Genomic DNA, 22,167 nt, shown 5'->3' on the forward strand with positions numbered 1-22,167 from the left:
CAATGCATATAGGATCCTGTCTTATTTACCTGACCTTTGCCAAAATAATTTCAGTTATACAAGAGTACAATCTAAAGTTTCATTTAACAGCCACTTTTCCATATACTCTAACACATAGATTGGATTATGATAAAACCATTTTCCTTAAATGTAGGTTTGCAGCCATAAATTTGCCATCCAGCCAAATTTTTTTTACCAAGGACTTTTATACAGAACTTTCCTATGTTGCAGCAAACATTTACAAACAAATATAGACAATACAGAGAATTCTCAGGAAAAAATAGCAAGCCTATGAAACATATGGAAAACCAAAGGGGATAAGACCTCCCAAATTGCACCTCCACGGTGAGCCAAATGCTATGCTACAGAGCTGGAAGTTTCAAACTTTCCCAAAACGATGGCCCAGTATCCCCTATTTCATGGGAACCACAAGAGAAATCCAGTTCCCTTGCCCCAATAAATCACTAAATTTCTACCCAGAAATGTCACTTTTAAACCAACAGGAATGTCTGAAACTTTCTCCTCCAAATGGGTAGGAACAGGGTCTTGGCATCCCAGTGTGGTTTACTTACAAATAGCTATGGCTTTAATGACACTTCCCAAATCTGTTTTCTTCCCCTCAAATCAGTTCAGGTTGGTTAGAGCTGTGTCTATTCAGGCACAAAGACATGGGCTCCTGGGAGAAAATCATGCCCCAGCATGTCCTAGGAATCCATTTCTTACTTACCCAAAATGGTGATGCTCCCACCCATGGCTTGACCTGGAGCTTTTCCCTGCCCTTTCCAGAAGATACAGGGCACTGTTCTGCCAGGAAGACAATGGGCCAACCTAGGGGCACCAAAATCTGTTGCCAAACACTTGGCCACTTCCCCCATGAGGCTGAATCAGAAGAATGAGGACAAGTGGTTTTGGGAGGAAGAAAAGAGAGTTTATGTAGTAAAGGAGGAAAAATGATAGACTTTCTCATCTCAAAATCCAAATTTCCTGAACCTAGGCAGAAATACAGAGCTTTTAAAGGGAAGGTTTTCAGCTTCAGGAAATTACTATGATTAGCTATTTTAATCATCCCATCACTTCCAAAGACAAAGCTGGTAAACTCCACCAGCTGCCCACCTGGGGGGCTGGTGGCACCTGGGAGTTTTAACAAAAACTTAACATGCCTCAGGGATGCAGGATAGGCTGCAGTTCCCAAAAGGAGTTGAAGAATGTTTAAGATACAGAACATATTTTGCCATCTTTTCTCAGGCCATTCTCTTTGTTACATAATGTCTGACTCCTCATCTGAAAACCTTTTAGGTAGAGACCCCTCATATGCAAACCTGTTATGTAAATTTAATGGCATGACAAAATGCAATAAAAAGGTGTTTTTATTTCTCTGTCCCCAAACCAACCCACAAACTTCCTACTCTGCATAGGGTGGTGTGGAGCTCATGGAGTTATTGCCTAGGATGAGAGCTCTCTAAAATTTTCCTTAATTAAGGAGCTTTTCTATTTCAAAGTATCTGTATTCTGCCCACTGGTAATTAGAATTCTCAATGATAAACTTATCCCCAAAGTGACTCAATCCAATAAACCTATTTACAGAAATCTCAGGTGGTAATTATCCAGGTTTAGATAAGTTTTTTATCCTATAAGCAAAAGGTATTCCTGGAGAGGGCCTAGAGGAAGCAGTTCCCATGACTCACACAAATTCGCTCTCAGAAATAGACTTAAGATAGACAAAGAGGATGGGACCTTTTATGACAAATACACCACTAGAGCTTGAACTGTTAGGTAGAAAGTGAGAAGCCTATATCTCTCCAGGAGATGGGGAGGACAAGTGCCCCACTTTGGATAGCAGACACAGCAGGAGGGAGGAGAAGGGCACTGCCAATCTGAACTTAGAGCACTAACCTCAGAAGCTTTCAGTGTTTCCTGGCCAGAAGTTCAAGCAGTGCAGGCACAGTAGGATCTGTAAGATAACCAAAAATAATCTCAGGCCAATTATCATGTCATTAGCATAATGCTACATTGCAGTTTGCCTCCCTGTGTACTTTCAGAGAAGCTCATGGGAAATTTACATGTGCAGTAAGACTCATGTTATGTGATCCTTGCCTGCCACGGAGGTTTCTACCAAGAAAACATAAAATAAATTTTTGGTTAGTAGTCAGGGCCTTCTGTAATAAAAGTGGCCCATTTGCTGTCTGTTACAATCATATCTTTCTTTTGCTCAATAAACTTTGCCTCCTGTTTGCTTTGCTATCAGCATATATTTTCACTCTTTGGCAAGAGTGAACTTATAACCAGGAGTAGAGCACCAGACCAACATTTTGGTGCTGTGACATAGATCACTCTGACCAGGTAAGCCAGCTTGCTTTTCCATTGAAATGCTCATGTTTCAGCTCTTTTCACCTTGTAGCCAGTGTTTAAGTGGACACAGTGCTTCCATCTGTTTGTTGAGAACTTTTTGCCATTCACAGATTGTACAGTTGAGTTTTTGGCTAGATCTGTGTGTATGAAAAGGGGCTTACAGAAAGTATTCTTTGCAGTTGAGGACAAGTCCTTCATTTTGTTTAATTTTGGGAAAGAAGGACAGGAGAATGACTCTTCCTCCACTGACTTCCACATCCACTCAGGCAGGGAAGTGCCTGAAGTTAGTGTGCAGTTGTAGCATGGGCCAACAGGCTGTATGGAGAAGAGACAAAACTGGGAAACATTTTGAACTGTCCAGTGCACTGTGCTAGGTCCACACTAGGCAGGGATGGACTGGTCAAAGTGGACACTTCCCGTGGCTACAGGAGGAAGTTCTGGAGACAGTTTCTTGCTTCTGGAAGCTGTCAGGACTAGAACAAAGGAGGTAACCACCAAAAAGGAGGCTCTGCCCTTGAAAACCATCAAGGATTAGGCTAACACGGAGTGAGACAGAGTAAAGATCCCTCCTACTGAATAGATCTGAGTTAGTGCATCAGGGAAGCAGTGGAGACATCTTGTGGCTCTTAGAGACCAGCCTGCCAAACCCAGCACCTGCTCCCCACTGAGTAGTCACCTTCAGTTCTGACTCTGTGCATGGGCAATGGACATTTTGGGAGTCCATAGCCTAAAAGCACTGTGGCATGTTGCTGATCTGGGCACCGTCCCTTCTCCAGCCCAGGAGGGCAAGCTCAGGCAATGGTCTCTGGTGGCGCCACTGCCCCCACCTGGAAAAGCAGGCCCTGTGCTTTGAGGAAAGGAGTAATGAGAGAAGCCACTTTCTGAACATTCCTCTTCCAATCCAGCCACTTTCCTTTTCTCTCCAGCAGGTCAAACCCCGCCCTTGAAGGGGAGGAACAATGATAGAAGCCACTTTCTTGACTGAGTCACCAGGTGGCCCCAGGTGGCCCCCCGCTCTTCCCAGCCACCTGTGTTTAGCACCAAAGGGACAAACTCCATCCCTGGAAGGGTAGAATAGCAAAGGGGGCTGCTTTCTGGGCTGAGATACTTGGTGGCCTTGGGCAGGGCTTCTCCAGTGGGCCTGTGACATGTACTTCATACAGACTACAAAAACCTTTGGAGGGGCAGAGTAATGAGAGTAGCCACTTCATGGGATGAGATGCCTGGTGTCCTCAGGAAGTACCCATTCCCCAGCCTGGTGGCTTTACTTCTCCTCTGGCAGGACATACCCCACCTTGGAAGTGGGGAGAAACAAGAGAAGATATTTTCTGGGCTGGGACATGTGACAGTCTCAGCCAATGCCCCTCCCCCAGCCTGGCAGGGCAGACTCTGCCCTTGACGGTAGAGAGAAAGGAGAAAAGTCACTTTCCTTGTGACTGTCTTGAATTGTGGGACCTTGAACCTAAGCAAAAGGGAAAAAAATGGTTGAAATGGTACAGCACGTTGGTTTTGATCATCTGATAAGATCATAACAAAAGGGATTGCTCCTGGAGCCCAGCTTGCTGCCAGCTTTGGGGCTTGTGGGAAGGAAAATCATGACCAGATTCCTTAGCAATTGCCCCAATTGACACCCCCAACCAGGAGCTTCTCTGCAACTGTGGCAACAGAGCCCTGAATATTAGCAACTCTCCCCTAGCAGCAGATCAAGCAAACTCAGAAGTATACACTCTTTGTCTCAGTCACCTGTTGCTCTTTTTACCCCATATAAAGTGGCCAAAAGTCTCAAGTAACTCTTTGGGATGGCAAGACAGTCCCCCAAAATGGGGGAACTTGTGTACCCCATTCAGGGGTTTAGAGCCCAATAACAAGGTATTGGAATATGTTGATAACTGACTTCTCCATGCAAACTACAAGCAACAAAAGGGAGGGAAACCCCATAGCCCAACACAGTGTCTTCCTTCTCAAATTAGTGGAGTCACACACAAGAGTGATCCAACATTTGGGAGTCTAAGCAAGGAGGCAAAATTCACTGGTCTCCTATGGCAGGAGGTGAAGACAACAGGTCAGAGGTGACCCAACAGGCTAAAACATGTCTAAGAAAATACAAGACCAGACCACATCATCCACAGCACTGTCAAGGAATGCCCCTTCAGGAACTCAAAGTTAAGGCCATAAACCAGTCCCAGCATCCCAGGTTTTTGACAAGGTAGGCTGATGAGAAAGAATCAGTGAAAGCACACAGGAAACAAAAGATCAGAGAGAAAAGTCATTCCCAAAAGAAAATCTTCAATCTCCATCAATAGCTACCAACAGACAGGATATTATTAAACTGACAGGGGAAGAACTCTGAATATGGATTGTAAGAAAACTCAATGGAATTGAAGAGATAATAGAATCCAAACATGAAGAAACCACAAGAACAAACAGAAAATGAATGAAAAATTCTCTAAAAAAATTGAAATATCATGAAAAAAACAAACAGAAATCTTGGCAATGAAGGAAGCATTCAAGTAATTACAAAACACAGTTGAAAGCCTCAAGAACAGAATGGGTTACACACATGAAAGAATCTCAGAGCTTGAAGAGAATGCCTATGTGCTAAACAAATCAGATGAAGAAAAAGAACACAGAAAAAAGAGATAAGACCAAAACATACAAGAAATGTGGGATTATGGAAAGAAGCCAAATATAAGAATCACTGGCATCCCAGAGAGAAAAAAAGAAAATACACAAGTGCTGGAAAACTTATTTCATGCAATTCTGAAGGAAAATATGCCTGGCCTGGCCAGAAATCTTGATATAAAGATATAAGAAACACACAGAATTCCTAGGAGACTTGATGTGAAAAGGCAATCACCAAGTCACGTAGTTGCTAGGATGACCAAAGTAAACATGAAAGAAGGAATTCTTCAAGCAGTGAGGTGAAAGCAGCAGATAAACTACAAAGCAAAAGCTATCAGAATAACTGCAGAATTCTCAACTGAAACTTTACAGGCCAGAAGGGACTAGGTGCCTATCCTTAATCTTCTAAAACAGAATAATGCCCAACCTAAAATTCTCTATCCAGCAAAATTAAGTTTCAACCATGAGGGAGAAATAAAGACATTCCCAGACAAGCAATCACTGATAGAATTTGTTAATATCAGATCAGCACTACAGGAAATAATCAGACCTGCATTACACACAGAACAGCACAATAGACACTCTCCAAAGTAAAATCACTCAAGAGTTAAAGTATAGAACCTGGACTCCATGATGGTTCAAGGAATAAAACAAAACAATAGGATTTCACCCAACAATATGAAGGGAAATTTAACTCAAATTTAAATCCTCAATAAATGTGAATGGCTTAAACTGTCCTCTGAAGAGACATAGACTGGAAGAGTGAATAAAAACCCACAAGCCTAGTATTGGCTGTCTATAGAAAATGCATATAACCCACAAAGATGCCTTCAGGTTCAAGGTCAAGGGATGGAAAACAATCCTCCAGGAAAATGGAAGTCAAAAGAAACCATGCATAGCTATACTTAGCAAAAGTAAGAAAGGACAAAGACAGCCACTATATAATGCTGAAAGGGAAGATACAACAAGAAGAATGAACAATTCTTAATATTTATGCACCCAACTCAGGAGTTCCCAGTTACATAAAGCAAACCCTGTCTGATCTAAATAGCATGATAAACAATAATGCCATAGTAGCTTGTGACTTCAACATTCCACTGAATGAACTGGAAAGATCCTCCAAACAGAAAATAAGCAAAGAAATAATGGGCTTAAGCAGAGCTCTAGAACAAATGGTCTTACAGACATTTACAAAACATTCCACCCATATAGAGCTTAATATACATTCTTTTCATCAGCTCATAGAGCTTTATCCAAAATTAATCACTTACTAGGCCAAAAGTCAGACCTCAACAAATTCAAACAATAGAAATTATGCTGTGTATCTTCTATAATCATAGTGGTGTAAAATTAGATTTCAATTCCAGCAGAAATACCACTTCACAAAGTCATGGAAATTAAACAATCTATTATTGACTAACTATTGGGTCAAGGAGGAAATTCAGAGGAAAATTAAAAGTTTCTTTAAAAGAAATGATAATGCAGACACAAGTTATCAAAACCTGTGGGATACAACAAACGCATTTCTGAGAGTAAAACTAACAGCATTAAATACTCACATCCAAAAAACAGAAATCTCAGAAATTGACAAACTAAGAAACAGTCTCAAGGAATTGGAAAAGGAAGAGCAAATCAATTCCAAACCTAGTAGAAAAAAAGAAATAACTAAGATCATATCAGAAGTAAATGAAATTGAAACAAATAAAAAAAAAAGAACTGTTCAGATGATCAACAAAACCAAAAGCTGTTTTTTTTTTTTTAAAAAAAAAGATAAACAAAATTGACAGCCCTCTTGCTAGATTGACAAGAATTCTTAGGGAATGAACTCTAATAAATTCAATTAGAAATGAAATGGAGAGGTCACAACAGACACCACAGAGATACAATACATTATTTTTGATTACCATAAAAACCTATATGCCCAAAAACTACATAATGAGGAGGAAATGGACAAATTGCTGGAAACATATAACCTCCATAGTCCATGCAGGAGGAAATAGAATTCCTGAATAGACCAATGTCAAGCACAAAAATTGGAGCAGGAATTAAAAACCTTCCCGAAAGGTAAAGTCCTGGACCAGGTGGCTACACTGCAGAGTTTTACCAAACATATGAAGAACTCATACCTATTCTACAGAAATTATTCCACAACATTGAGAAACATGGTATCCTCCCTAACTCATTCTATGAATCCAATAACACCTTGATACCAATGCCAGGAAAGGACACAACCAGAAAAGAAACTACAGACCAATATACCTCATGAATATAGATCCAAATATTCTCAACAAAATTTTAGCAAATTGAATTCAGCAGTATATCAAAAAAATAATTCACTATGACCAGGTGGAGTTTATACCAGAGATGCAAGGCTGGTCTCATAAATAAAAGCAAGAACAAAGACCATATGATTCTCTCCATAGATGTAGTAAAAGCATTTGACAAAATCCAGCATACCTTTATGATAAAAACTCTTAACAAAATGGGCATAAATGAGATATACCTTTAAATTATCAAGGCTGTTTATGATAAACCCACTGCCAATATCATACTAAATAAGGAAAAATTGAAACTATTCTCACTTATAACTGAAACCACACAAGGTTGCCCACTATTTCCGCTTCTATTCAACATAGTACTGGAAGACTTTGCTAGAGCAAATAGACAAGAGAGGATAAATAAGTGCATCCAAATGGGGACAGAAGAGCTCAAATTCTCACTTTTTGCCAATGATATGATATTATATCTAGAAACCCACGATGATTAAACCTGGAATAAATAAATGAATTCAGTAAAATCTCATGATACAAAATCAATACACACAAATCAGAGGCATTCGTATATGCCAATAACTGTCAAGCCAAAATTCAAATAAAAAACTCAATACCTTTTACAATAGCCTCAAAGAAAATTAAATATCTAGGAATATATTTAACAAAAGATGTAAGGGACATATACAGGAAGACATACGAAACACTAAGAAAAGAAATTTTAGAAGATGTAACACATGGAAAAATCTACCTTGCTCATGGATTCATAGAATCAGCACTGTTAAAATTTCCATACTACCTAAAGTGATCTACAGAATTAACGTAATCTCTTTCAAAGTACCGTCATCATTCTTTACAGGTCTAGATATAGAACAAATAATTCTATGCTTTGTATGGAACCTTTGAAGACCATGTATAGCCAAAGCAATCTTAAGCACAAAGAACAAACTGGGAGGTATCCCTCATCCAGACTTCAAGTTATACTACAAGGCTATAGTAACTTAAAACAGCATGGGACTGGCACAAGAATAAAGACATACATTTTTGGAACAGGACTGAGAATCCAGAGATGAAACTGTCCACATATTGTCATCTAATCTTTGACAAAGCAGACAAACATATACACTGGGGAAAAGAAACTCTTTTCATAAATGGTGCTGGGAAAACTGGATAGCTACATGCAGATGACTGAAATCCCCACATCTCACCTATTAAAAAATCAATTCATGATGGATAACAGACTTAAATCTAACGCATGAAACCCTAAGAATCTTAGAAGATGAAGGGAAGACCCTTTCAGACATCAGTCTAGGCAAATAATTTATGAAGAAGACCCCCAAAGCAATCACAGTAGCAAGAAAATAAATAAATGGGACTGGATCAAATTAAAAGGCTTTTGCACAGCCAAGGAAACTATCATTAGAGTGAATAGACAGCCTACAGAATGGGAGAAAAATGTTTGCTCTCTATACATCTGAAAAAGGGCTGATAACAAGAATCTATCTAGAACTTAAAAAATCAACAAGAAAAAATTAAACAACTTCATCAATAAGTGGGCAAAGGGCATAAACAGAAACTTTTCATAAGAAGACAGAATAATGGCCATAAAACATATAAAAATGCTCAACATCTCTAATCATCAGGGAAATGCAAATAAAAACTATAAGGATATATCACTTAACTCCGATGAGAATGGCTTTTATCTACAAGTCCCTAAAAAAATATTTTGGCATGATTCAGAGATATAGAAACACTCATAAACTGCTTGTGGGACTGCAAACTAGTGCAGCCTCTATGGGAAGTAATATGGGGATACATCAAAGAACTAAAATTGGAACTATCATTTGATTCATAAATCCCACTACTGGGCATCTAACCAAAGGAGGAAAAAGCTACTATATAATAAAGGCATTTGCAGTCAAATGTTTATAGCAGTACCATTCACAATTGTGAAGATATGGAAACAACCTTCCCATCAATACATGAGTGGATTAATAAAATGTGGTATATGTATATCATGGAGTACCATTCAGCCACAAAAAAAACCAAACCAAAACAAAACAAAAACAATGGTGAACTAACAACTCTTATTATCCACAATGGTGCTGGAGCCCATTCTTCTAAGTGAAATATCACAAGAATGGAGAAACAAGCACCATATGTAATCACCATCAAATTGGTACTAACTGATCAATACTTATGTGCACATATGGAAGTAACATTCATCAAGTGTCATACAAGTGGGAGAGGGAGAAGAGGATGAGTAGAATACATAGCTAATCACCTAATAGTATTGGTGTGTACTGTCTGGGATAGGCACATTTGTTCCTTCAACTCTGGCAGCGCAAAGGCAATATATGTAACCTAAGTGTTTGTACCCCTATTAAATTTTGAAATAAAAAGTAAATAAATATATTAACTAAAAAAATGTCTGTACTACCCAAAGTAATTTATAGATTCAATGCAATCCCCATTAAAATGTCAAGGTCATTTTTCACAGATCTAGAAAACATAATGCCACATTTTGTATGGAACCAGAAAAGAGCCCACATAGCCAAGTCATCCTAAAGCAAAAAGAACAAATCAGGATGCAGCACTTTACCCCACTTCAAGCAACACTACAAGGCTATCATAACTAAAATGGCATTTTGTGGCACAAAAACAGAGACATAGACCAATGGATCAGAATAGGGTACCCAGATATAAATCCATACTCATATTCCCATGTGATCTTTGACAAAGCAGGTAAAACATACACTGAGAAAAAGAATTCCTATTCAATAAATAGTGCAGGGAAAATTGAATGGCCACATGTAGAAGACTGAAAGAGGATCCTCAGCACTCACCAAAATTAATTCACAATATATAACAGACTTAAAACTAATACATGAAAATATAAGAATTCTAGAAGAAAATGTTGGAAAAAAACTCTCCTAGACATTGGCCTAGGCAAAGAATTTATGGACAATTCCCCAAAAGCAATTACAGCAACAACAACAATAAATAAATGAGACCTGATCAAATTAAAAAGCTTCTGCACAGCCAAGGAAACAATCAATAGAGTGAATAGATAACCTACAACACGGGAGAAAATATTTTCATTATGTACATCTGATAAAGGACTGATAACCAGAATCTACAAAGAACTCAAGCAAATCAGAAAACAAACAATCTCATTAAATAGAAGGCAAAATACATAAAAATTACATAACAAGATTAATTTCTAACAAACATTTGAAGAAATGTTCAACATCTCTAATCATCAGGTAAATGCAAGTCAAAACCACAATGAGATATCACCTAACTCCAGTGATAATGGCTTTTATATGAAAGTCTTCAAACAACAAATGTTGGCATGCATGCAGAAATATAGAAACACTCATACACTACTTGTGGGACTACAGATTAGTTCAACCTCTATGGAAAGTAGTATGGAGATACCTCAAATAACTAAAGTAGACCCATCATTTGATCCAGTAATCACACTACTGGGTAGTTACCCAAAGGAAAAAATGGATATTTTATAAAAAAGACACCTGCATTGAATGTTTATAGAAGCACAATTCACAATTACAAAGATATGGAAACAACCCAGATGCCCATCAATACATGAGTAAATTAATAAAATGTGGTTTATGTATGCCATGGAGTACTACTCAGACACAATTGAATGTGAACTAATATCTCTTGTATTAACCTGGATGGAACCAGAGACCATTCTTCTAAGTTAAACATCACAAGAATGGAAAAATGAACACAACATGTACTTACTATTAAATTGGAACTAATCAAACAATGCTTATGTGCACGTATGAAATAAAACTCTCCAGAAATCAAACAGATTGAAATGAGGATGAATAAATAAAATGGGGAGAATGAATAAAGTCCACCTAATGGGTACAATGCACACTATCTGGATGATGGGCACACTTATAACTTTGACTCAAACTGTACAAAATCAACTTATATAACCAATATGTTTGTACTCCAGTAATATTCTGAAACAAAATAAAAATAAATAAAATACAAAATAATTGACCTTTAATCACTAGAATGATCCCTTCTATGTCATTTTGTATTATCCTTTTATATGTAATTGAACTTTATTTTTCAGTCTTTTTTTGATTTGTAATCAAAATTTATGAGCAACATGAATCTGTAAAGTTTCTTCTTAAAAAAGTAATTGAATTAATTGTGAAGCTATCTTGTCCCAGAGTTTTCTTTTAAGAAGGTTTTCAATTACAATTAATTTCCTTTAAAACTAGAAGGTTATTTATATTTACCATTTGCTTTTGTTTTACTTTTGATAATTTATGGGTTTTCTAGAAAGTTGACTATTTTAAGTATGTTCCCATAATTAAAGACCTATGTTGTTCATGGTATCTTCCTATGATCTCCTTAAGGTATGAACAGTAGTGATATCACCATTTTTATTCTTGTTATTAGATCAGTAGTTACATTTTTTTTCCAGTAAATATCACTAGAGTTTAACAGGTTTACTCATCCATTTTTTATTGATACATAATAGTTGTACATATTTTTGTAGTACTTATGATATTTTGATACCTGTATAATAATCTTTGTAAAGAAGCAAACTCCAGCTATTCTGCTTATTATATGTTTGGGTTTTTAAATTAACTTCTGTTTTTATTTTCACTATTTTCTCATACTTTTTGTTTATATGTTTTGTCTTTTTTGTAAATATCTCACTTGAGTAATTGAGAAAATCATAATTTCACCTTTTCTAATGTATTAAAAATTAGAAATATATATTATATATTCCAAGCAATAAAATTTACACTAACAGTATTGCTTTCCATCCAGCACACACATTTTGAACTATAGCATCTTTGTTATTAATAAAATTAAATATTTTCTGACCTACTTTTAATTTTTTTTTAGACATATGGGTCATTTAGAAATATATTTATTAATGTACCCATAAAATTTGATTTTCTATTTATATTTTGTTAATGATTTCTGGATCAACTGGAATCCAGAATGAGAGAATATATTATGAATTATTTCAATCATTTGAAAAGATTGACATGATTTAGGCCCAATATGATGTAAATTTTCATAAAAGCACAGTATTGATTTGATGGGTGCAGTGTTTTGTTATACATCAATTATGTTGGTAGTATTAATAGTGCATCAAAATCCTTAATGTTGCTGTGGGGTTTTTCCCTTTGCTATTCAATCATTCACATTTGTACCCTCTTGTGGTCATATATATTAATGCACTTTCTTATGTTTTATGCAGTAGATGAACTAAATTGTCTGGTCAGAAGGGTATGGATTGTTCACAACTTGCTTTAATTTCTGCCTAAATATTTTGAAGAAGGAAATGAATGCATAAAATTATATAAGTATTTTTTTATTTTAAAAAATCAAGCACACTCCTTGTCTAAGTAGCCAAAATTCTGGTTAATTCTGTCTTTTTTTCCTGTGGCATCGGCATGCACATCTGTATACATGGTCCATCTTCTATATTCTAGTATGCTCCCTCACCCCCAACTCCATCTTATTTTTATAATTTTTTTATATCTTATGGAAATGAAGCATCTATCTTTCTTATGAATGCAGTTAAGGCTATGAATTTGGCCTCTAATCATGGCTTTAAGTGCATCCTAAAAGTTTTAACACATTATGTACTCATTCCATTGAAAATGCTTTCTGATTTTCTCTGTGATTTCTTCTATAACATATAGGCTAATGATATAATTCAATGTTGTCTTGGGTTTTTCCCCTTGAGTAGCTATTTCCTAAGCACTTACTTCATGTATTTAATTTAACCTGTTTCTGGATGAAAATATTATCCTGATATAAGCCATTTAATCTGGCTATAAATTTAAATTAGAGCACATTTTATTTATGTAAAATATATCAATATAACAAAATAGGAATGTGACTGTTAACCACACTAAAGAATAAATGTAGCAGAATTCTTGGCATCCATACAAAGGCATCAAGAAGATTTGTTGAAATTTTCAGTGTTTGATTACAATATAGAGATATCCACATAATTTTGTAATCAAAGCAACTTTCATGATCTTAAAAATGAGTGGTTGGAGGAGGATTTACACTTACTTTTTATGTTCCTATTGAAATTAAAAGACATATCTAAGTAACTTTCTTGTTATTTAGTTGTTCATTCAAGGTTACCAGCTGTGTATTCCTCCAAATAGTCCAAACTCTCCCAGGATGTGCTAAAGAAGTCCTGTTCCAGCCAGACTCCATCAGCTATCACAGGTGAAGAGGACAGAAAAATACTGCACAAAAGTATCTTCTACTGAACTTCTGAACTACAAATGGAGAAAACTCACTCTTTAAATTTCCAGAAATACAAATCAGTTTATCCATCAGTATGAGTCAATACGCGTACATTAACATCCTCTCATGCTCCAGTAACTTCCAGGTACTCCATAGACATAGTACCACTATGTGCAGATGGCAGAAAATGGGGATTAATAAGATTAAAACTTTAGTCACAGGATTCTTAGGGTGGTTATAAAATAGGTATCTCAATGATTGGCTATTGTAACAGGTAGCATTCCAATCATTTTATAAGAATAATTTATACCCACAGCAAGCCTGTGAACTAGTCACTATTATTATTACTGTTATTATTTTGTTATTTTTCAGATGAGATAAAAGAGAACAAATAACTTGTAAAAAAGTGAGAGGTCAGTGAGTGGTGGATTCAGGATTTCAACTCATGATAACTGTTTCTAGACTCTTGGATTTAATCCCAGCTGCACTTCCGGCGCCTGCACCTGCGCCCGCACTCTTGTTGGTACCCACACTCACAGCACACCCCAGAGCCTATCCTTGTCCCGAATTCGCCCGCTCCCAACCCCCGCCCCGACCCCGCCCCGCCCCATCAGTAGTGCTTAAATGTTAGATCTGGAGCTTCTGTGTGTGTTGAGAAGGAAACTGCTATGACACAGTTTGGTGTTCTTTAAATTTGGACATATTAACTGTGTAGGGCTGGGTCCAGCATGCTCTAGCTGTTTGGAATAAAAGAGAGCAGGACTTTTAGGCTTTTTCTATACACCCCTCCCATCCACTTCTGAACCTCTCTTTCGCCTCTTGGGTTATTTATTGTTAGGCTGCCCGGACTGTGCCTCAACTCTGCAGTGCTGTTAGCCCCCACCTCTTTCCACTGTATACTGGGGTAACTTGCCTGCTCAGCACGGGCTGCTCAGCTGGAGCTTTAATTCCTTTTCTTTCACTTGGACTCCCAAATGCTAAGAAGGCAGGATATCCAGTGCTGCCCTGCAGATTGGTGTGTGCTCAACAAAGTCTTAACCAGGACCCAGTCCCTGAGGTGCTCAGGGTTTTGATAGGAAAATAAGGCTCTCCTGAGCCAAATAACTAAAGAAATTGTCAGATGTGTGTATTCAGAGTCTGTGTGAAAACAATATCAATGTTCCAAAAAAAAAAAAAAAATCAGGGCAGAAATATGGACGAAGGCAGTCAGAGAATATTGTCTCTAAAGACAGAGACGTGGCCAGAATGATTAATAGTTAATTACATCTCTGAAAATGCACAACCCAATATTTCCTGTTATTTAATTGTATATGATATTTAAAATCATGACATATAATTTTACATTATAATAGTAAATAAGAAATACTCTCATAATAAACTGAAAGATATAGCCACAATGGGATGGTAAGACATGGACACAATTGTGAGCCACAGAGGTGGAGAATTGGAAGCAAATGCTTCCCTGTGCTAGCTGTATAGTCTTGGGCAGGTCAGGGAATATTCTACTTTCTTGTTTCCTTATGCTAGAAAAAGAGGTGGTCAAAGAATATACAGCAATTCACTCTCCAATACAGTAACTACTAGTCCCATATGGCTATTTAAATTAACTTTATAATTTACAAAATCAGTTCCTTAGTCACTCTAGCCTCATTTCAAGTGTACAAGAGCCACATAGGGCTAGTATACAGCATATTGTACAGCACATATATAAATTCTTGGAAGAAAATTCTTCTGAAGATGATGATGTATAAAAAGAGTTAAATAAAATTTAGACACAGTGTATAAAGCATATGATTATTAAACAAATAAAAGGTTTATATTCAGGATTCTTATGTTTGTGAATCTCTGGAGAGCTTCTTAAATAAGTCTGAGATCTATGTTGCATGTCTTTTTCCTGTAAAAATCATTGGGGCTATCAAAGGAATCCCCATTAACCAACACATTTAGGAGGGGCGGAGCAAGATGGTGGACGAATAACACCGCCAGACAGAGTGTCTCTGCAGAAAAGACAGATTCTAGCAGAAATTAGAGGAAAGAAACAAGAAGACGAGCATACAGCGGACAAGGGCTGGAAGGAGGGGTACCTGAGACCCCAGGAGACTCCACGGGAGGAGGCTGCGGAGGAGAACTGGAGGCTGAGACCACCGGAGCAGCCCAGAGACCAGCGGCAAGGGTAGGTGGAGTTGCTGTTTCCCCTCCCCTGCATTCGGGACTGCTGGTGGGATCCCCAGCGGGTGGAGAGACCTGCGGACACCAGCCCAGAGACTGCCGCCGCCTGCCAATGGTGAGCCTATAGCAGACGTGGCACCAGGTTCCCAACTTCCTCCGGGCACCTCCGGGTGCACAGACCCCAGCTGCGCGGCAGGCGCCATATTGCCTCCTCCTCCCCTCCGCCGACCCTACCCGCAGCTGCCCAGAGAGACAATACAGCCACCAGCCGGAGGCACCTCCAGGGAACGGACCTTCCTGTTTGGGACCCCGCCCGCCCTCCCAGGTGCTGCTGGCACCGTGTTCCCAGGAGAACGGTGCCGACTCAGAGGCTGAGAGACATAGACCCAGCTTGGGCTCCCTGTGGGTGAATTAGGACTGGAAATCCTCTCCCTGGTGGGGATACAGCTTGAACTCTGGGACCCAGAGGTCGGACCTGCAGACCAGATCCCCTGCACCAAGGGATAGCATTGCCCAGGGCACAGAAGGGTTATACGTGAACAGCTTACTGAGGTTTGTGTGCCTCCAGGGGCGGATCGGTGTCCTAGAGGGCAACCCTCCTCCCAGGAGGAGGCCGTGTGCCCAACCCAGGTGGCGTTCCTGTGCAGGAAACCTCCCCGCCGGCATCACAGTCCAGGGAGGCCTGGTGGCTTGTGGTCTGGCCTGCTGGCAGAGGCCCAGGAGTAGCTGCGGAGTTGGGGAGGGTGGAAAGAAGCGAGGCCCGCTCCAGACTGTGGGTCTCAGACAGCCCCACCCCCACACACAGACTTTCTGGCTGAGCAGGACCATTCCAGGCCTGCACTGACAGCTTTCCCTGGAAGCAGAGAACAGAACTCTGACCCCTGCTAACGGCCTAAGGGCAGGCTTACCCAACCCAGCTCCGCCCAGAACAAGAGCTGTTACCAGGACACAAAATCAACAGTATAGCCTGTTCCTCCAAGCAAACGCCACCTGCTGACAGGGACGGCATCTTGCACAGCCTTTCCACGGCACCCACTGACTCAATATACAGGCAGTGGTCCAATTTCACCCACAGACACCACCAAACGCCTCAGAAACTAAACAAGGTGTGTGAATACCCAAACAATAACCTAAGGAAAGAAACAACAACTGATCGACATGGGAAGAAATCAGCGAAAGAACTCAGGAAATATGAAGAACCAAACGGAAAACACACCCCCAAAGAGGAGCACCAGCCCCCTAGAAACGGACACCAACCAAAATCAGGCAACCAATATGACAGAAGAGGAATTTCGTATGTGGATCATAAGAACACTCACTGACCTGCAAGAACAACTCAATAACCAACATCAAGAAACCACAAAAAGCCTCCAGGAAATGGAACAAAAGTTCAACAAAGAGATTGACACAGTGAAGAAAACTTTAACTGAAGTCCTGGAGATGAAGAATCAACTCAGGGAACTACAAAATACTGTGGAAAGTCTCAAGAACAGGGTAGATCAAGCAGAAGAAAGAATCTCAGAACTTGAAGATAACACCCTCCAATTAAATAAATCAGTCACAGAAATAGAGCAGAGAAACAAGAGAAAAGAGCAAAGCCTACAAGAGATGTGGGATTATGTGAAGAAACCTAATGTGAGGGTCATAGGGCTACAAGAAGGGGAAGAAGACAACACTCAAGGGTTGGACAAGCTGTTTGAAGATATAATAGAGGAAAATTTCCCAGGCATTGCTCAAAATCTTGATATACAAGTTCAAGAAGCTCAGAGGACCCCTGGGAGATTCAACGCAAACAGGAAGACGTCACGACATGCAGTCATCAGACTGACCAAAGTATCAACTAAAGAGGCCCTTCTAAGAGCTGTAAGACAAAAGAAGCAAGTAACATACAAGGGAAAGCCAATTCGAATAACATCAGACTTCTCTAATGAGACTTTACAAGGAAGGAGAGACTGGGGCCCCATTCTCACTCTTTTGAAACAAAACAATGCCCAGCCTAGAATATTATTCCCTGCAAAACTAAGCTTCGTATATGAAGGAGAAATAAAAACATTTTCAGACAAGCAAAGGCTCAGAGAATTCACCAAGACAAGACCAGCCCTACAAGAAGTACTAAAAACAGTGTTAGGCACGGAACATCATAATAATAACACACGGATATAAAAACAACCAAAACACAAAGATATTAAAGGCCAGATATTACAATGGCTCAAGAGAGAAATCATAGCAAAAACATCCAACCCAACAGAATGATCAGTAATCTACCTTACCTATCAGTTCTCTCAATAAATGTGAATGGCTTAAACTCTCCACTGAAGAGACATAAGCTGGCTGAATAGATAAGAAAATACAGGCCAAGTATATGCTGTCTTCAGGAAACACATCTAACCTGCAAGGATGCATATAGACTAAAAATAAAAGGGTGGAGATCAATATTCCAAGCAAATAGAAGCCAAAAGAAGGCTGGTGTGGCAGTTCTAATTTCAGACGATTTAGTTTTTAAACCAACAAAAGTAGTGAAAGACAAAGAGGGTCATTATATAATGGTGAAAGGCACAGTCCAACAAGAAGAGATAACAATTTTAAATATATATGCACCCAACTTAGGTGCACCCAGATTCATAAAGCAAACCTTACTGGAGCTAAGCAAATGGATTAATAGCAACTCCATAATCGCCGGAGATTTCAACACCCCACTGACGGCACGAGACAGATCCTCCAAACAGAAAATTAATAAAGAAATAATGGACTTAAACAAAACTCTAGAACAATTGGGTCTGACAGACATCTACAGAACATTCTACCCAAAATCCACTGAATATACGTTCTTCTCATCAGCTCACGGGACATTCTCTAAGATTGACCATATCCTAGGACACAAAGAAAATCTCAAGAAATTTAAAAAAATAGAAATCATACCATGTACCTTCTCAGATCACAGAGGAATAAAACTAGAAATCAACCCTAACAGAAACACACATTTCTACACAAAAATGTGGAAATTAAACAACCTCCTACTAAATGATTACTTCGTAAATGAAGAAATCAAGACGGAAATAAAAAAGTTCTATGAAGAAAACGACAATGGACAGACAAGTTATCAACTCCTCTGGGACACAGCTAAAGTAGTTCTGAGAGGAAAGTTTATCTCCATAAATGCCTATAACCAAAAGACAAGAAGATCACAAATAGACAATCTAATGAACCGACTCAAAGAGCTGGAAAAAGAGGAACAGACCAACCCCAAACCCAGCAAAAGAAGTGAAATCAACAAGATCAAATCAAAACTAAACGAAATTGAAAACAGGAAAGCTATTCAGGAGATTAATAAAACATAAAGTTGGTTCTTTGAAAAAATAAACAAAATTGACACACCATTGGCTAAGCTAACGAAAAGCAGAAAAGAGAAATCTCTAATAAGCTCCATCAGGAATAAAAAAGGAGATATCACAACTGATCCCAAAGAGATACAAGATACAATTTATGAATACTACAAAAATCTTTATGCACACAAACTGGAAAATGTGGAGGAAATGGACAAATTTCTAGAAACACACAGACCTCCTAGGCTCAACCAGGAAGAAATAGATTCCTTGAACAAACCAATCTCAACAGCTGAAATAGAAACAGCAATTAAAAATCTCCCTAAAAAGAAAAGTCCCGGTCCAGATGGCTTCACACCTGAATTTTACCATACTTACAAAGAAGAACTAGTACCTATCTTGCAGAAACTATTCTACAACATCGAGAAGAACGGAAACCTCCCCGACACCTTTTATGAAGCGAATATTACTCTGATACCAAAACCAGGAAAGGATGCAACAGAAAAAGAAAACTACAGACCAATATCCCTAATGAATATAGATGCAAAAATTTTCAACAAAATCTTAGCTAACCGAATCCAGACGCTTATCAAAAAAATAATCCACCACGACCAAGTGGGCTTCATCCCAGGGATGGAGGGATGGTTCAACATACGTAAATCTATAAATGCAATTCACCACATAAACAGAAGCAAAAACAAAGACCACATGATTCTTTCAATAGATGCAGAAAAAGCTTTTGACAAAATTCAACACCCTTTCATGATACGAACACTTAAAAAAATAGGCATAGAAGGGACATACCTAAAGATGATACAAGCCATATATGGCAGACCCATAGCCAACAATATACTGAATGGGGAAAAATTGAAATCATTCCCACTTAGAACTGGAACCAGACAAGGCTGCCCACTATCTCCGCGTCTGTTCAACATAGTGCTGGAAGTCTTGGCTACAGCAATCAGACAGGAAAATGGAATCAAAGGTATCCAAATAGGGGCAGAAGAGATCAAACTTTCACTGTTTGCTGATGATATGATATTGTATCTAGAAAACCCCAAGGATTCAACCAAGAAACTCCTGGAACTGATCAATTAATTTAGTAAAGTCTCAGGATACAAAATCAATACACAGAAATCAGAGGCATTCATATACGCCAACAACAATCTACTTGAGAACCAAATCAAAGACTCAATTCCCTTCACAATAGCAACAAAGAAATTAAAGTACCTAGGAATATACTTAACCAAAGACGTAAAAGACCTCTACAGGGAGAACTATGAAACACTGAGGAAGGAAATAGCAGAGGATGTAAACAGATGGAAATCCATAGCATGCTCGTGGATCGGCAGACTCAATATCATCAAAATGTCTATACTACCCAAACTGATCTACAGATTCAATGCAATACCTATTAAAATCCCATCAGCATTCTTCACAGATATAGAAAAAATAATTTTACGCTTTGTATGGAACCAAAGAAGACCCTGAATTTCAAGAGCAATTCTCAAGAGCAACAAAAACAAAATGGGTGGCATTAATATGCCAGATATCAAACTATACTACAAAGCTGTAGTAATTAAAACAATATGGTATTGGCACAAAAATAGGAATATTGACCAGTGTAACAGATGTGAGAATCCTGATATAAAACCATCCTCATATAGCCATCTCATCTTTGACAAAGCAGACAAAAACATACACTGGGGAAAAGAATCCCTCTTCAATAAATGGTGCTGGGAAAACTGGATAGCCACCTGTAGAAGGCTAAAACAGGACCCACACCTTTCACCTCTCACAAAAACCAACTCACGCTGGATAACAGACTTAAACCTAAGATATGAAACTATTAGAACTCTAGAGGAAAAAGTTGGAAACACTCTCCTAGACATCGGCCTGGGCAAAGAGTTTATGAAGAAGTCCCCAAAGGCAATCACAGCAGCAACAAAAATAAATAAATGGGACATGATCAAACTACAAAGCTTCTGCACAGCCAAAGAAATAGTCATGAAAGTAAACAGACAACCTACAGAATGGGAGAAAATTTTTGCATCCTATGCATCCAATAAGGGACTGATAACTTGAATATACTTAGAACTCACGAAAATTAGGAAGAAAAAATCAAATAACCCCATTAAAAAGTGGGCAAAGGACTTGAACATAAATTTTTCTAAAGAAGACAGAAGAATGGCCAACAAACATATGAAGAAATGCTCAACATCTCTAATGATCAGGGAAATGCAAATCAAAACCACAATGAGATATCACTTAACCCCAGTGAGAATGGCCTTTATCAAAAAATCTCCAAACAATAAATGCTGGCGTGGTTGCGGAGAGAGAGGAACACTCCTACACTGCTGGTGGGACTGCAAACTAGTTCAACCTCTGTGGAAAGCAATATGGAGATACCTGAAAGCGATACAAGTGAATCTACCATTTGGTCCAGCAATCCCATTGCTGGGCATCTACCCAAATGATCCAGTGACACTCTACAAAAAAGACACCTGCACTCGAATGTTTATAGCAGCACAATTCATAATTGCAAGGCTGTGGAAACAGCCCAAGTGCCCATCAATCCAAGAATGGATTAATAAAATGTGGTATATGTATACCATGGAGTACTATTCAGCTCTAAGAAACAATGGTGATATAGCACATCTTATATTTTCCTGGTTAGAGCTGGAACCCATACTACTAAGTGAAGTATCCCAAGAATGGAGAAACAAGCTCCAGATATATTCTCCAACAAACTGGTATTAACTGAGTAGCACCTAAGTGGACACATAGGTACTACAGTAATAGGGTATTGGGCAGGTGGGAGGGGGGAGGGGGCGGGTATATACATACATAATGAGTGAGATGCGCACCATCTGGGGATGGTCATGATGGAGACTCAGACTTTTGGGGGGAGGGGGGGAAAATGGGCATTTATTGAAACCTTAAAATCTGTACCCCCACAATATGCCGAAATAAAAAAAAAGGGGGGGGGGGAGAAAAAAAAAAAGAAGAGGAAAGAAAATTCAAGTAAGTCAGACTTTGGAAGACCTGCCATCAAAAATACAAAATACTTTGTAAAGGAGGAAAACAAAACAAAAAAAAAATCAATAATATTGCCTAAATTCATGATGGAAATACACTAACATTTTCAAATCATCATCAAA

Source organism: Microcebus murinus, chromosome 7, assembly GCF_040939455.1.
Source record: "Microcebus murinus isolate Inina chromosome 7, M.murinus_Inina_mat1.0, whole genome shotgun sequence".
In the NCBI taxonomy this organism is placed as follows: domain Eukaryota; kingdom Metazoa; phylum Chordata; class Mammalia; order Primates; family Cheirogaleidae; genus Microcebus; species Microcebus murinus.